We start from the raw sequence: 15,059 nt of genomic DNA, 5'->3' as shown, positions 1-15,059 counted from the left end.
AGAGTTGAGAGGCTATCCTGGAGGTTTCTCTTATGCAAGCTCCAGCTAGACATCCCAAATGGCCACAGTATGCCAAGCCCTTATCAAAAGTAGTCCCCAAATATCTAGGTCCCTACCTGAGATTCTATAAAATATTCACTCACTAAGTATATTCTTCAGAAACTTAAATCCACCAGAATGTTCCTATACCAGACAAGTCCTAAAACCTAGAGGAAACAGCCTCTTTAAGAAGAACAATCAGATGCAGCCCCCTTCCCCATACTGTTGACACCCTGTCAATATGAACCAGTTAGGGTGCTCACTGCCTAGACACCCCTGAAGATGGAGAAAGAGATTAGGTGAGAGGAAGGGGTAGCAACAAACAAGATAAGATTTAACAAAGGTCTATGAATACTGAAACTTTATATAATTATACGTATATTTTTTGGATGCTCGAGTGTTGGAATAACTGGAAGGAGGTCAATGACATGGTGGAACTGTAACTTATCACATCCTTTGAAATTTGCTCTATAGCTACTCATTGAATTGTGCTTTGAAAGTCTTCACCTTTCTTTATATACCTTGTATTGCATAATGGGGAAAGAACTTAGACTGTGGAAATATAACCCATAACAATTTTTGAAATTACCTTTAAAACTGCTTGTTGAGCTGTACATCGCAAGTTAACACCTTTTTGTATGTATGATGTATTTTACAATAATGGAAATAGCTGAAGTTATGGAACTGTGATCCATGACATTCTTTGAGGTTTGCTCTCTAACTACTTATTGAATTGTACTTTCAAAGTTATCACTGTTATGCATATAAGTTAAAGTTCATAATTAAGAAAAAAGGGGCTGAACCCCTTGGAAAGGCTCAGCTGCTGCTGTGCCTTCACCATGTCTCACCCCTCGGCGCCTGCAGAACCCACTGGGGCTGCTCATCTGACCCTGGGCCCTTGGTTTCCTCATCTTAGACAACAGGGACAACAATGACTTCAGGGATCTGTAAGGAGTCGGTAGGCAAAGACAGAGCACAAAGGCCTTACTCAGAAGGGTTGGTTCCTCGGCTTCCCGTCCCCCCTCCAGCTCTGCTCTCTCCTCTGCCTGCTCAGGCTTTCCCTTGTTCCTCCTGAATAGCCACAGATGGGGAGACTTGGAGGGAGCCTTCTGGTTCAAAAAGGAGGCAGAGAGATGTAGAACGAGGATAATGAAATGAACTTTAGGAATAAAGGACCTACTTAAATTAGACTAACAGATATGGCAAAGGACAGTTCTTGAGTCCCCTTCGCCTGATGCTCCCTCGATGGCAAGAAGAGAAGCCTGGAAGGAGTAAGGGAAATAACCACATGACTTTGTTCATTCATGGGACAAATATTGGAGGAGTTATTTCCTACCAGGTGCAGTGTTCAGGCAACGAGGCAGACCGTGCCCTCGAAGAACGTGCATCCTGGTGGTGGAGACACACAGACCCTGGAACTTTTCAGGAGGGTCCCGAGCACGGGAGGGGCACTCGGTTTAGTGTTGGGGCTGGGTGGAGGGGAGCTCAAGACTTGTGAGAGTAAACGAAATTCTAGCTGAGAAGCTAAGTAGGAGTTCGCAGGGAGAAACAGGAAGGAAGAGCTTCTCCGGGCCTCAAGACCCGTTAGGGGAACTGCAAAGAGTGCAGTATGACTCGTTGGAGCTTGTGTGGCCAGTGGCAAGGCTAACCAGAGGCCACAGGGAACTTCTGCAGGGTTTTTCGAAGGGAAGTGTCGTGGACTGATTTATTTTAAGAAGGCCTCTTCGCCACAGTGGAGAAAATCCTGGAGGAGGCTGTGGCTTTGCAGGCAGGCAGCTTCCCAGGCAGCTGGATCTTGAGAAGATTTTCCAAGACAGCTGGTCCCTTCCCCTCCTCTGTTGTTATTCTTATATCACACCAGGAAGTGCAGACAGTCCTTCTGTGGCCCTGTCAACAGATGGTCAGAAAAGTCCTTGACCCTTGGAAAGTAAGCGTCCCCACGTCTGGAAAAAAGGAAATTCTGGCCCAAATGGGCATGACCACATTAAAGGCAATTTTTATCTTTGGTTTCAGAACCCACTTGGCTTTGAAGGTGAGAGCAAGACACAGATGTCAGTGTGTGATGGGTGATGAATCCCTGGACTAGCCAGAGGACAGGACCGCAAAATACAGGCTCACAAGATATGACAGATGGAATTAGGAAAAAGCTTCCCCTCTCCCCCCCAAAAAATAGGAATAAAGAAAGAAAGGATGGAGAGTGCAAAGGCAAGCATTGGTGCTTGCAAAAGTATGCTGGAAATGGAAAACAAAAAGTGGAACATGAGATGGTTCCAGGCCCTAGAATCAGTGTTTCAATGAAGATGGATGAAAACGAAATACAAATAACAAGAAATTCCAGTTAGGCTTATCGATATGCCATTGGCATTTTTCATTGCTTTCAAGGTTGCCATGCACTAGTGCACAGGTTGAGCACTGCACAATTCTAGGGCACCTTTTTACATTGCTGACATTATAAACTCATCTATACTTTTCACCATTGTTTTCATCAGGTGACATACAAAGATGCCACACAGGCTAGTGGCAGTGCCAAATGGCCACCTTGATCTCATTTACCTTGTCCCCATTACACCAGGTGGACAAGATTCAAATGTCTACTACTTGCAACAAACACTCAGAATTCCCTCCCCCTCCATGCTTTCATTCATATGTTCATTCATGCACACATGCCTGCAACAGAGCTTTCTTGGGCACTTACTCTGAGCCAGGTGCTGCATAGACCCAAAGGACATAGCTGTAAAAAATAGTTTGTCCACACCCTCAAGCAGCTTTCACCTTCTATGGAGACATATATTAAACAAACAATCCTGGAAATACATGAATTCTAAATTACAAATTTTTATACATGCTGTGGAAGAAAAGAAGAGGATGCTATGAAGAGGATAACAGAGGGACTAAATTTAGATTGAAGGGTGTTCATTGAAAGCTTCCTTGAGGAAGAAATATTTATATTATGCCTCTAGGATAGACAGGAGTTAGCCTGATAAAGGAGGTGGGGTTGGGTGGGAGAGAACTTTCCAGACAAAGGGAATTGCATTGAAAATCTTTAAAAGTGAAAGGGCCCTTGATGACTTCTAATCTCTTTTTTGACTTTATAAATTTGTTTATTCTAGATATTTCACATAAATGGGATCACACAATATTTGTCCTTTGGTGTCTGGCTTATTTCACTTAGCATAATGTTTTCAAGGTTCATCTATGTTGTAGTATGTATCAGCACTTCATTCCTGTTTATGTCTGAAAAATATTTCATTGTATGTATATGACACGTTTTGTTTATTCATTCATTTGCTGATGAACTTGGATTATTTCCAACTTTTGACCATTGTGAACAATGCTGCTATGAATATTGGTGTACAGGTATCTGTTTGAGTCCCTGTGTTCCTAAGAATTTTATTTTGCATACTATTGTAAATGGGTTTTAAAAAAATTACCAACCAAATGTCCATCCACAGATGAATGGATAAAAATAATGTGGTCTATCCATTCAATGAAATACTATTCACCCACAAAAAGTAATGAATTTGTTTAAAAATTCATTTTCCCATTGTTTGTTGCTAGAATATAGAAATACAATTGATTTTTGTACATTGACCTTATATTATATGCCCTTCCTAAATTCATTTATTTATTCTGGTAGTTTTTAAAAACAGATTTCTTGGGATTTTCTATGTTTATGCTTCATATGACAATCATTACTTCTTCCTTTAAAAAAAAAAAGTGAAAGGGCTCCTCACATTTAAGATGCTAAGAGAAGATTGGGCAGAGGATGTTTTCATTTCTCTGTTGCTAAACAATACCATAAAATGTGTTGGCTTAACAACAGGAATTTATTGGCTCAGGGTTTCAGAGGCTGGAAGGCTTGCTTCCTCCTGGGGTAGGTATCTTCCGGCTGGCCCGCAACCTTTGGGGATCCTTGGCTTTTCCATCTCATGGAACACACGTGGCAGCCTCTCCTGGCTTCTCTTCTGGGTTCCGTTGACTTCCAGTGTCTGAATGATCTCTGTAACTTCTCTGTCTGTAGCCTTCCTTTAAAGCCTCCAGTAATGGATTAAGACCCATCCTGACTGAGCTGGGCCACACCCTAGCTGAAGTAACCTGATCTAAAAGTCCTACTCACAATGAGTTCACACCCACAGGAATGGATTGAAGTAAAGAACATGTTTCTCTGGGGCCCGTAGCTCCAAGCCACCAAGTGGGCAAAAGGGAGCAGCGGGGAGAGAGGCTGGAGAGATGGGTCCAAGGCCAGATAAAGCCCAGCCCAGTCGGCCAGAAAAAGTTTGGCTATTACTTTCAGTGTAGTGGGTGGACTCTGAAAGGTTTTCAGCAGGGAAGTCAGGCTGAGATCAGGATTTTTAGATCTGCAGAGTGGAAAGTAAATTGACACGGAGCAGATGAGAGATGCTGTGCCTGACCCCGTGGTGGTGGCTGTGGAAACGGAGAGAAATGCACAGACGCCTGACGCAGTTTGGGGGAGAATCGGTTGGGTGTGGGGAAGGTTTGGTGCGGGAGATGTGGAAGGCATCAGCCAACTTCTCAAATGTCTAGAGCGGTAATCAGGTTTCTGCTGGAAGAGACTGGGGGAAGGAGACGGTTCTTACAGAGATGGGGAAAATTGAGAGAGGGTCCGGTTTTGTGGAGGGGAAAGGTCAAAATGTCAGGGTTGTGGGTTGAGTTGTGTCCCCTAAAAAGCCATGCTGAGACCTAATTCCCCACCCCTGTGACTGTGACCTACTGGGGAAATAGTCACAGGAAATGAATACAGTCAGTATGGGCTAAATTGAGTCGAGATCTCAAAGTTTGCTCGGTTACGCCGTCACGAGGTCAAGAGAGCATGAGCTATGGCCTTTTCCTTATGGATAGCCCTTTGACTGTTTGCATCCCAACAAAAAGGACAGTAAAAATAAGTATCTATTCAGCACTGCGCAAGGTACAGGGAGTATAGCAGGGAATGAGATAAGATGGAAAGCAGTAGAAAAGAGGGGTGGGGAGTTTGACCCCGGGAGCCAGTCTGCCTGGGCAAAGATATTTTACATAATCTGGGGCTGCACTTCTGCATCTGTAAAATGGGAATTGTCCTGAAAATTATAGAATACAATGCTGATAAAGCACTTCCATGCAGCACCTGGCACCTAGCAAGTGTTAAATAGATGTTAACAATTTTTGCACAAATATTTCATAAATTGTTGCCATCTAATGGGGAAGAGAGACATAGAACTGCTAATTTCAAGAATGATGCGTTTCATCCCTCAGTCTTACTTTTCAGAGTTTCTCTTAGAATCAGGAAGGACTCCTCCACAGGCATTCTGCACTCTGGTTAGTGACAGTCTGTTGGGTGTCGCTTGGGCATAACAGCTGTGACTTGTATAGGATACCACCTATTTCTCCATTCTGCTCCAAGGTTGCCTTAATGGAAAATGCAACCGTCTGAAAAACAGGAAGAAGGCACCCAAACTGGGGCCAGGCATTCATGCCTGTGGTTTAAAAGGTCAAAGGATTCCATCAGGGTTGGCACCCACCCCTCCCTGTGCCAATCATTTGGTGCTCTTCGGAGCCGGTGCTTGTCTGTCAGCTGAATCTTTTAGTTTATATTCCTACTTCATCGTTTTTGTTTTTTTTTTTTTTCTCATTTTAGGCATTAGCTGCTGGCTTCCCACTATAGAAGAGGAAGACTTAGCTCACGCCCAGCTCTGTCTTCCACCCCCCCCCACAGGCACACATTTTCTACCATTCCATCATCCCAACATATTTATATCACAATTTCGTTAGTTCTGTATTCAGTGCTCATATTAGAATGGCTGTGTACACACTGCTAAGCCGGGTAGTTTACTATGATAACTTTTCCTTCCATGGAATTAATAGTCATCACATTTTTTTTACTTTGCTTTCTATGTCCTTTTCACTTATTCATCTTCAAAGTCTCCCCTGGTTGCATGAAATTCTTATCAAAACAATCAAACACATAGGATATTCTATCAATTTCATCTTGAAAAAATTCTCTCCTAGAGGTTTTTCACCAGCTCCAACCTTGACTTCTGGCCCTTGGGTCTGCTGTGAAGCTCCAGTCTTGGGATCTTCCTTCACTATCAAGTTGGGAAGTTCCTTATGTTTCCTGGATCCCCTGAATTCCTTTTTTCTGGTGTACTCTCTTGTTTTGGATGATTTTACGGTCTTTCCTTTGCTCCCCATGTTCTGAAGTTTCACTGTGATGGGTCCTGGTGTGGTCAGTTTCCATCCATTGTGTCAGGCTCTTTTTCAATCTGGACTCTCATGCCTTCCTGTTCTATTTTCTGGCAGTATTTCTTGGATAATTTTTCTCTACTCTGTTTTCTTTTCCAGAATGACATTTTCATATATTAGTTTTCTTGAACTGTTCATTCTATTTTTCTACCTTTCTCCTTCAATTTTCCTTTTCTTTGTATTTTTCCTCTACTTTCAGGAAGATATTCTTAATTTCATCATTCAACAGTTCTATAGTTTTTTCATTTTAGTCTCATTTTAATTTCTAAGAATTCTTTGACTTTTTCTTTTTTTATAGGATCCTGCTCTTGTTTCATGGGTGCAATAGCTTCTCTTATCTCTCAGAGGCTCTTCATGTCAGATGAAGTTTTATTCTCCCACCTCTTCTCTTTGTTCCAAGATGCTTTTTTCCCTCTGTCATAACTGTGGCATTCTTCAGGGCAGTGGATCTTGGATGTCTGCTTCTATTTTAAAAGTGGGGTAACAAAAGGATGCTATGAGCTCTGGGTATGTAGAGGGTGGGAGGAAGTTATTGGCTGTGAGTTTTACTAGACAGTGATCTGGTAAATCCCTGTCAGTACCTTTAGGTCTTTTCTCTGGGGCTGGTTAAAGCCCAGGGAAGGCTTTTCCCTTTTTTTGCCTTCAGGTATAAGTTGGTTGCTGGGTCTGAGAGATGGTAGAGGAAGAAATATTGGGGGACTCAATGTTCAATATGCAAAATTTCAATGATACCTTCATTTTTAGTATGGTACCCTCATCCTTAACTAAGCAAGAGACTAGAATATCTGTAGCTCCAGTCCTTTCTTTAAAAACCTTTCCAACCAAAGCCAGAGATTAAAATATGGGATTGTATAACACAGTGAACTTGAGGTGGACATTGTTTAAGATTAACACAACACACATAAATAAGTTCTTTCATGAACTAGTGCAAACATACAACACTTGTGCAAAGAGTTAATAATAGAGTGGAATATGGGAAAAAAGTACCTATTGCAAACTACAGACTGCAGTTAACAGTAATATTTTCATATTCTTTTATCCACAGTAACAAATGTACCACACTAATACTAGGGGTCAATAATAGGTGGGAATAAGGGATATGGGGTGTATTGAGTTTTCTTTTCTTCTGTCTGCCTGTAATTTTATTTTTTTTTTGAGTAATGAAAATGGTTTAAAATCGAGTGTTTAAAATGATTATACAATGAGGTGATGACTCTGTGAGACATTGATTGTACACTTTGGATGTATTATATGGTATGTGAACACATCTCAATAAAATTTGCTGTTCAAAACAAAACAAAACAAAACAAAACAGCTTTTCAACCTCTCCTCCTGTTTTGGACCTACTTTCACCCCTACTTCTAGGTATTCTAGAGATACCCAATGTGGTTTCTTAGCTTTCCCCACTGCTGCCTTAAGATTCAGCTTTTTTGGATCTTGTAAATTATTAGTCCTTGTTCATCTATCTTCCAGCTTCCAATTTTTGTTGCTATTTTTGCCTTTCCTGTTTTCTTCATCCTTATGGATGTATGCTTTAAACAAACAAACAAACAAACAAACAACAAAAAACTCATCACTGTCATTTTAGTGGTGGTATTGGAGGAGAACTAAGATTAATTCAGGTGTGAAATCTGCCAACCGAAAGTAGTCCGTGCACTTACAGGAGTGCACTTACTCTCATGACTCATAGGAGAATTGAGGAGGCTTTTACTTAGAATCCATGGATGACTGTTTTATACACAATCCTTGCAGTCTTGGTCATATGGTTCCTCAGGCCACAACAACAAGAAGTAACACATTGGAAGAGAGTACTATTAGAGAATAGACACACCAGAAATATCAAGTTAAATGCACAGGAAGGCACATACATATGCAAGCATATGTAAGGAGAGTAGTCTAAAACCATTTGGAACAGGGTCAAACAGTGCTATATACTCAGTAGCATCAGTAAATATAGTGATAGTGCACCAGCAATACAAAGTATAATAATGAATGCTCACTATACTTATGCTGTACAGTTGTATACTTTAATAGTTTTTAAGACATTTCCACATATATCGTTTTGCACATGCACATATTTAGTTGGAAAAATACTTAGTAGGGAGCACACGTTACTTTTACTTCATTGCAAACAAAGGCGCTACAGCTCATGGATATTAGGAAATTTGTTCAAAATCGCATGTAGTTCAGTGGAAGAGCAAACTTTTCTGCTTCCTAAAAGTGTTTCAGTGATCAAAAACACGAGTTCTCAGTATCTGGAAAATCCTCTGATGCCTGCTAGGGTCCATTCCTGTATCACCCCTTTGCTAACTGGGCTCTTCTCCAAGGATCTTCTCTCTTGGGCTGAAGCAAGCTGCTCCAGGCTAGTGACTCACCCCAACTTTGCAGGCCTTGCAGCCGGGGAAAGCAGCATGGAGGAGCCTGCCCACGTTCAAGTCCATGCTCCTTAACAGTTGTGTGACCTTGGGCAAGTTACCTAACTTCCAGGTAATTCCCAGTATTCATTTGTCACGTGGGGATAGCAAAAGGTCCTACCTTGTAAGATTGCTGCAAGGATAAAATGAGGATATATATATATATATATATATATATATGCCTCAATAAGTTTTAGCCATTGTTATTTCCATTTTCTTAACTCTGCAGACCAGAGAATCTTATTTCCTTTGTGTAAAAATGGTTTATCCAGCATTTAAACCTTAAACCATAGGTAACTCTCCCTTGCCTATAGCACAATCTTGCAAGTTTTGCAATCCTTGCAAGGTATATGGCAGCATATAATTCATGGTATTGGCGGGAAGAAAGGGATGCTTTGACAAAAAAAACCTCTCAAATATTTTTGTAGCCACATATCTATGGCTAATTGATTTTTGATAAGGGTGCCTAGACCATGCGATAGAGGAAGAATTATTTCTTGAGCAAATGGTATTACTAGAATAACTGGAGATCCACATGCAAAAGAATGAAATTGGACCTCTACCTCACATCATAGACAAAAATTAACTCAAAATGGATCGATGACCTAAATATAAGAGCTAAAACCATAAATTCTTAGAAGAAAACATAGGGAAATATCTTCAGGACCTTGTATTAAGCAGTGGATTCTTAGACATGACACCAAAAACATGAGCTACGGAAGAAAAAATTGGTAAATGGGACTTCATCAAAATTTTAAAATTTTGTGCATCAAAGGACATTATCAATAAAGTAAAAAGAAAACCTACAGAGTCAGAGAAAGTATTTGGAGTCATATATCTGATGAAAGTTTAATATTCAGAGTATATAAAGAAATCCTATAACTCATCAACAAAAAAAGTTTTAATTGGGTAAAGGACTTGAATAAATATTTCTCCAAAGAAGATATACAAATAGTCATAAGTATATGAAAAGATGCCCAACATCATTAGCCAATAGGGAAATGCAAATCAAACCACAATGAAATATCAATTCATACCCACTAGAATGCCTATTATTTAAAAATGGAAAAATGTTTACATGGATAAACAAAATGTGGCATATCCAGGCAATGAGAATACTATTCAGCTATATAAAGGAATGAAGTTCTGATACATGCTACAACATGGATGAACCTGGAAGATATGCTGACTGAAATAAGCCAGACACAAAAGGACAAATATGGTATGATCTCGTAGATATGAAATACCTAGAATAAGCAAATTAATAGAGACAGAAAGTAGGTTAGAGGTTACCAGGGGCTGGAAAGAGGGACAATGAGAAATTGATGTGTACACATTTTATGTTTGCAGTGATGTAAAATTCTGATCATGGATGATGGTAATGGTAGCACATTAAATATTGTGAATGTAATCAATGCCACTGAAATGTACATGATAATGGTTAAAATGGGAAATTTTGTGTTGAATACATGTTACTACAATAAAAATTTTTAAAAAGAAAAAAATACATATTTGTGTAGCCATAGATCATCTCTAATTTTGAAAACCTCTCCTGTCTTGAATTCTGGGGTCATAAGGCACTTATCTTTTCAGGCTTCTTGCCATGTAGGTTTAGTGTTGTAGTCACTGAAAAGAGGCTTTGGTCCTCTTTTTCTGCCCTGTAGAGTTTCAGATTCTGAGCACAATAAGCCCAGTTGCTGCTTCTGATGGTCGTTTTCCACAAGCGTAAAAAGGAGAGCCTTGTTTCACATTTTACGGTGTCTGCACTTGGCAGAATTATCCTTCCCGAATGGCCTTGCAGCTTTACACCCATTGCCCGCTGTCTTCAGATGCTGCACTTTTCCCGCTAGACAGTGCTGGGAGCCCACCCACAAAAGGCCCCCGTGGAGGTGACTCCGGCCACAGAAGCCCACGAGGTTGGCTGCGGGCTGAGCTGCCCCTGAGCCAGCGGCTTTGCAGCGCACCTCGTCGGCTCCTCCTGGGTCTGACCCCTGCCTAGTTCTGATCCTGTTTCCAGGTACGTGCACTGAGCCCTTGCCCCCTTCCTGTTTCCCAGTCCTCCACCCTCCCGGCCCGAGCAGGGTCTGCCACTCAGCAGCTGCCGTCCTCACGGCTCTCCCTACCGTCCTCACGGCTCTCCCTGGCCGCGCCAGGAGCTAGGCTCTCCGGGGCCAGCATTTCGATGGGAAAATGAGTTCCTACTTCCCATCAAAGCTTTTGGAAAGAAAAGCTTTATCTTCTGCTCTGATCCGACATCTGATAACATTTTTTAAAAACTTCCCATGATTTCTTTTCAAAATTGGTGGTTTGCTCTTCTTACCCTTCTGCTTTAATCAGCTTTGCTTTTTCTTTACTACTAGTGTGTTCCTTCTGACACCTCTGACTTCTTAAAAATGAACTGATCCTGAATGTGGGGGAGTTTCTAACTCCTCTGTAATACCACTTTTGGATTTCTTTGTGTTCATGAAGCCTTTCTCCTCTGGGGAGAAGATGACAGAGAGTCCAGGGGCTCTGAGATCTGGGAGCCACAGGGCTGGAGGGGCCGTGGAGGGTGTGGGGAGCTGTGGGGCAGGAGGCTCAGAGAATCAGCCTGGGGAGGAGTGGGTGCATGTCACGTCTACAGACCATGAGCAAGTCGCACACGTAGGACGTAGTCTAACCTCACATCTCTTTGGTGGGCCTGTTCATCGAGAAGTTACCCTGTGCAAGGTGCTGCGCAGGCACTCCTCGATTAATTCTCACGACTTTCATCTCCATCTTCAGATCAGAAAATGAAGCCTAGAGGGTCTAATGGCATGGTCAAGGCCACACAGCTGGGAGCTGTAAGGCCCGGAGCAAGGCTAGTCTGTCTCTGCCACCAGCGCTCACGAACACTCCGATTTGCTCCTGCTAGTGGCGTTTGGTCCAGTTCACTCACTTCTTCTTGGAGCCGTTTTTCTCCTCTCTGTTTCCCCCTGCCAGTCTTGCCTCACACCTCCTCACTCCCTCTACTGCTCTGCCCCCAACACCCCTGAATTTCCTCCCTAAAACCTGTACCTTTTATCATAATCATTTTTCTACCCTCTGTTCAAAGGGTTGCCCCACAATCCACAATCATACTGTTCATTTCCCAAGGGTCATGAACAGATGTTGGAGCTCCTGTTTGTGATGCTTGTTGCCTAATACTGTATTCTAGACCTTACACATACACAACACACAAACACACATAACCCCCTCAACACACATAAACCCACACAAACATACACGTAGTTCCCAGAAACACACAGGTCTACATACAAACATATAAACACAAACACACACATAACCCCTATGCACAAACATACATGACCCCACACGCACACAAACACATAAATGCACACAAACACACAGACCTGCATGAACACACAAAAACACACATGCACACATATGAACACATGAGCACTCATGCACATAAACCCACATGCACAAACACACGAGCCCACAAACATACACATAAACACCCAACACAAATACACATAGCCCCACATGCACACAAACACACACACACAAAACCACACATGCACACACAGAAGACTCCCACAAAGACACAAGTAAACATGCGTACACACATACAACTACTTAAACATCTGTACACACAAACACATAACACACATGCACATAAACCCATACAGGCACCAAAAAAAATACATAAATATACACATTCATATAACCTCCCCACAAACATAAACACACACATGCACATAAACCCACACGTGCACACACAAAAACACACATGCATATAAGCCCACACATGCACACACAAACACACATGCACATAAGCCCACATGTGTGCACATAACATAAACACACATGCACATAAGCCCACCCGCATGCACGCACACCACACATGCGCCTCAGCCCTGTCAGACCCCTCTCCTTCCCGCCTCTCCTCAGAGGCCTGTGCAACTTGAAGCCCAAGTGAAGTGAAACCCTCTCTGGCAGGAAGTGAAACAAGAGGGGAAGCTTTTCTGGGGCTCCTGGCACAGCTGTCCGGGGGGCTGAGCAGGCAGCGGACAGCCTCTGGAGCTGCTCTGAGGTAACTGGGATCCCAGGTGGGGTGGAGAAGGTCGGGGTGGAGCTGTGTCATGGGGACCTCAGGCGTTGACCTTCCGGCAGCCCTCCTGCCCCCCACCCTCAGCGACGAGGGAGAACTTGGGGTTTCTGTACACGGGGCTTTTGAAAATAGCTGTGGGCCCAGGGACCTTTCCTCAGAGTCACAGAGGCACCGGGTGTGTCTGTTTGTTCTCGGTCTGGAGAGAAACTATTTTTATAATTTTCATGCACCCTCTTGGATAAGTAAACGAAAATTTCCACGGAGAGAGAGAAGATGAGGTCAGCATAGCATTAAGTGTTGATGTGCATTATTTTCCCCTGTGTTTGACCGGGTTGTCCTGAGCACTACTAAACTTTTGTCTGGCCGGCCAGGCCAAGTCTGCTGGGCCCCATGGACTACTTTTGGGGTCTGCCTGAGTTTGCCAGGCTGCTATGACAAATTCCACACATCGGGTTGGCTTAAGCAAGTATTTATAAACTCACAGTTTCGGAGGCTGGAAGTCCAAACTCCAGGTGCAGGACAAAGCCTTGCTTTCTCCCCGGGGCCTGTGTGTTCTGGTGCTGGCTCGCTGCACTCGGGGCTCCTTGGCCTGCATCTCCGCCCCCATCACATGGTGATGTCCCTTCCTTGCTTCTGCTCTTCTGGTTTCTGGTGACTTCCGCTTCTTCCCCTGTGCCCTTCGCTGACTGTCTGGGTCAGAATGTCTTCTGCCCCCCGGATCAGCTGGACCACACCTTATCTAAAAATAACTCCTTCAAAAGGGCCTGTTACGGGTGGGCTGGGACCCACAGAAATGAGGATTAAGATTAAGAACACGTCTTTCCTGGGGTACCTAATTCAACCTACCGCAGGGTCCTTCTCAGAAGAGAGTGTTGGAGATTTTGGAACTTGGTGGCCTCCCTGTTGTCCCTTGGGAGAGAGGGACAAGGGGCTGGGTCAGTGAGCAGAGGTGGAGCACGGGGTGGATGGGATGGTGACATAGATGTCCCTGTCCCCTTTCCCTACAGATTTCAGATGCAGGTGAAGAATTCCTTGGCTAGAGTCTGAGGAGGTATCTGAGGACTTAATGAAATTGAAGAGGTTCTTCAAAAGTCCCACTCTGATTCTGGGGGGAAGACTCCTACTATAACTGCATTACTGGGGTAAATAGTCAGGTATTTCCTTCTTAAAATTCCCTCTCTGCATCTAATACATCAGAGAATAATTGAATGCAAGAGCTGAAAGGAACCTTGGATATAATCTAATCCAAATATTACCAAACTTTCCATTTGTGTCGTATCTCTGTACTTCTATTTACTTAATATGTTTCTTTAAATTAACTTACTTGAAAAAGCTTTTATTCAACCTAAACAATAATAATCATGATATAAAAGGTTTAATGTGTTAATACACATTTTAAAACTACCTACCTATCAAAATAGTTCATATTCTTTAATGAATTACCAAAAATCAGATCATGTGTCACGGATGATACACCTCTCACACTTTGGGAAACACTTATCTAGTCCAATTCATTTTCCTTTTCTTTTTTTTAATGGGCGAGGAAACTGAGGCCCATAGACATGAAGTGATTTGCCCAAGGTCTCACATTCAAAGAGTGATAGTAATTTGGAGCTATTCCTGTAGCCTCCTGATTTATAGTCTTGATTCTTTCCAATACACCATTTTATACCTCTTGTCCTGGTGTGTATGCTTTCAAGTATTCAGAAACAATTCTTACATGTAATTCAAATAGATACCCCATATCAAATGCTAAATGTCATGCTTGGCAAGAGGAGACTTTAGTAAATTCAGATTTTCTTTCCTCCTGTCCTTAAATCCGTGTTCACTACCAACCTTAACTAGCTGCTCTCTGGAAGCTTTCAGAATCTTCTTTTAATGCCAATTAGTTTATCATGCTGTGCAAGGTATTCAGCAAGTCTTTTCAATCTGGAAATTCAGGTCTTCATTTCTGCGACAATTTATGGTATTATTTATTTGATTATTTCCTCCCATCTATTTGCTTCCCCCCCCTTCTAAAATATCTGTTATTTGGATGTTAGATTTCCTGAACCAACAATCCTCTCATGTTCTTCTCTCCTGTTTTGTCCTACCTTCTAAAAGCTTTCTTCAAATTCACCTTGTAATATTTCTGGGTAAATTTTTAAATTTCAGCTTTCATGTTTTTTAATCTAAAAGCTGTTTCTTATTCTCTGTTTATTTTTCCTAACCTTCTGCTACTGTTTTATGGATGCAATGCCTTTTCTTATTTCTCTAAGGATATTAATTACACTTCTTTTGGATTTTTCTTTTCTTTC

General features: G+C 42.2%; 1 protein-coding gene and 1 long non-coding RNA gene across 8 annotated transcripts in view; one reads left to right on the top strand and one right to left on the bottom strand.

Moving 5' to 3' along the window:
* The window catches only part of LOC119541459, a 66,389-nt gene that overhangs the window by 7,988 nt on the left and 43,342 nt on the right, over positions 1-15,059 (bottom strand). Inside the window, exon 1 of one of the 3 annotated variants that reach the window (XR_005218278.1) lies at positions 13,245-13,449. The exons of the other annotated variants lie outside the window; for them this stretch is intronic. This is a non-coding gene — a long non-coding RNA (uncharacterized LOC119541459). Of the gene's footprint in view, positions 1-13,244; positions 13,450-15,059 lie in introns of those variants that run through there. 3 annotated transcript variants of the gene reach the window in all.
* The window catches only part of ADA2 (adenosine deaminase 2), a 56,854-nt gene that overhangs the window by 19,711 nt on the left and 22,084 nt on the right, over positions 1-15,059 (top strand). Inside the window, exons 1-2 of one of the 5 annotated variants that reach the window (XM_037845445.1) lie at positions 12,694-12,744; positions 13,770-13,904. The exons of 1 other annotated variant lie outside the window; for it this stretch is intronic. The gene's annotated coding sequence lies outside the window, so the exon portion shown is untranslated. Of the gene's footprint in view, positions 1-12,672; positions 12,745-13,769; positions 13,917-15,059 lie in introns of those variants that run through there. 3 more of the 5 variants (XM_037845448.1, XM_037845446.1, XM_037845444.1) reach the window with 3 other exon arrangements.

Source organism: Choloepus didactylus, chromosome 8 (assembly GCF_015220235.1).
Source record: "Choloepus didactylus isolate mChoDid1 chromosome 8, mChoDid1.pri, whole genome shotgun sequence".
NCBI classification, from domain to species: Eukaryota; Metazoa; Chordata; class Mammalia; order Pilosa; family Megalonychidae; genus Choloepus; species Choloepus didactylus.
This window is presented reverse-complemented; position numbering and strand designations above follow the sequence as displayed.